General features: G+C 47.0%; 1 protein-coding gene across 3 annotated transcripts in view; it reads right to left on the reverse strand.

Annotated features, from left to right (window-relative positions):
- RAP1GAP (RAP1 GTPase activating protein) overlaps window positions 1-2437 on the reverse strand; it is a 50315-nt gene that overhangs the window by 45294 nt on the left and 2584 nt on the right. The gene's annotated exons all lie outside the window — the stretch shown is intronic.

A 2437-nucleotide genomic window follows, 5' to 3' on the forward strand; every position in this document is an offset into this window, starting at 1 on the left:
CCTGTAACTAGGTTATAGAGATGTATAGAGGGGTGACAGTGTGACTGTCCACCTGTAACCAGGTACAGAGAAGTATAGAGGGGAAACAGAGTGACTGTCCGGCTGTAACTAGGTTATAGAGAAGTATAGAGGGGTGATAGTGTGACTGTCCACCTGTAACTAGGTTATGGAGATGTGTAGAGGGGTGACAGAGTGACTGTCCACCTGTAACCAGGTTATAGAGATGTATAGGAGTTGACAGAGTGACTGTCCACATGTAACAGGTACAGAGAAGTATAGAGGGGAAACAGAGCGACTGTCCGCCCATAACTAGGTTATAGAGATGTATAGAGGGGTGACAGAGTGACTGTCCACCTGTAACCAGGTACAGAGAAGTATAGAGGGGAAACAGAGCGACTGTTCGCCTGTAACTAGGTTATAGAGATGTATAGAGGGGTGACAGAGTGACTGTCCACCTGCAACAAGGTTATAAATAAGTATAAAAGGGTGACAGAGCGGCTGTCCACCTGTAACAAGGTTATAGAGATGTATCGAGGGGTGACAGAGTGACTGTCTGCCTGTAACTAAGTTATAGAGATATATAGAGGGGTGATAGAGTGACTGGCAACCTGTAACAAGGTTATAGAGATGTATAGAGGGGTGATGGAGTGACTGTCCGCCTGTAACCAGGTTTCAGAGAAGTATAGAGGGGTGACAGAGCGACTGTCTGCTTGTAATCAGGTTATTGAGGAGTATAGAGGGGTGACAAAGTGACTGTCCGCCTGTATCCAGGTTATAGAGGAATATATACAATGTACTGAGGGGTGATGGAGTGACTGTCTGCCTGTAACAAGGTTATAGAGGAGTATAGAGGGGTGACAGGGTGACTGTCCGCCTGTATCCAGGTTATAGAGGAATATATACAGTGTACTGAGGGGTGATGGAGTGACTGTCTGCCTATAACAAGGTTATAGAGGAGTATAGAGGGGTGACTGTCCGCCTGTATCCAGGTTATAGAGGAATATATACGGTGTACTGAGGGGTGATGGAGTGACTGTCTGCCTGTAACAAGGTAATAGAAGATTATAGATGGTGTACAGTGGAGTACAACTGTGCAGAACCGAGATCTTGAAGGTTCCCATAGAAATATACGCCACAGTTGTTTGTTGTACCTTTCAGCAAACACTGAAATGTCGGGTTCAGGTGGAGCGACCATCTAAGTAAAACAGCCGAAGAACTGATAAGAATCCAGTCCAAACCGAATCTCACCAAACCTCTCCTGGGGACTGGGAAATAATGAAGGTGATTTTTAGTTTTCGCACACACATTGAATAAATGGACAAAAGGGAATTATAATAAAATGCTCCGATTGTGACTGACACGCCTGGGACAGCACAGAATTAAAATTCAGCTTCTTTTCCTGGACCATTACTGGGAGTAAAAGATTGTTACTCATAAATCACTCAGCCTGGTAACAAGCCAAAACATTAAATGAGATCTCCGCAGATGGAGCATCCAGAATAATATTGTGATTTCTCAGTAAGGGAAATGAGGTGGGAAAAGCTTTGGAATACAGAAAGAGCTCCAGGATAAGGAAAAAGCCCAGAAAATGCCTGGAATATCAAAGAGCTCCGCCATTCAGGAAGAGACCGGAATACAGAATAGTTCCAGCTTGGTGCAAGGACCCGGAATATGGGAACAGCTTCAACATCATGGATTACAAATGGATGAATCTAAACTACAGGGGGCCTGGAATATGGAAAGGAGCCCAGAACTCCTGGATTGGTAGGAGCTCCCAAATACTGAAAGGGCTCCAGAATGTGGTGAGGGCCCCAGAGCATAGTAGGAGCTCCCGAATACAGAAAGGGCTCCAGAATATGGTGAGGGCCCCAGAGCATGGTAGGAGCGAAGACAAGCCCTGGAATACAGGGGGAGCCATTTGCCAGGTGAACAGCTTTTACCCCATGAGAGTTGCCCCCATCCCATTTCTGCCCCCTGCTCTTCACTCGGAATACGTTGTCAGCTCCGTCTATGGGCATCTCTCTGACAACTAGCCAGCACCATTGTAGGGTGGCAGAGTGCCATCAGGACAAACATTTCCAGATTGGTGGGATGGAGGGGAGAGCGATACACATCCCACTCTGCTCGGATCTAACATCTCTGCCCCACTTTCGGTTCATTTCAATTATAAGGTGGATTGGCCAACATGAGACTATGGGGGGCACAGCGGGGGTTTCCTATTCTGGAAAGAAAATGGCATGAGCATTCAGTGCTGGCACAGATCATCCCCTTGTGCCAGCATTCTGCATGGGGCTAATTGTGGGAAGATTCTCCATGTGTGGCCTGGATCATTGTGACCCCCACCTCCCCCATACATGGATAGGTTCATTGTGACCCCCACCTCCCCCATACATGGATAGGATCATTGTGACCCCCACCTCCCCCATACATGGATAGG

This window comes from Pyxicephalus adspersus, chromosome 11 (assembly GCF_032062135.1).
Source record: "Pyxicephalus adspersus chromosome 11, UCB_Pads_2.0, whole genome shotgun sequence".
Classification (NCBI taxonomy): Eukaryota; Metazoa; Chordata; class Amphibia; order Anura; family Pyxicephalidae; genus Pyxicephalus; species Pyxicephalus adspersus.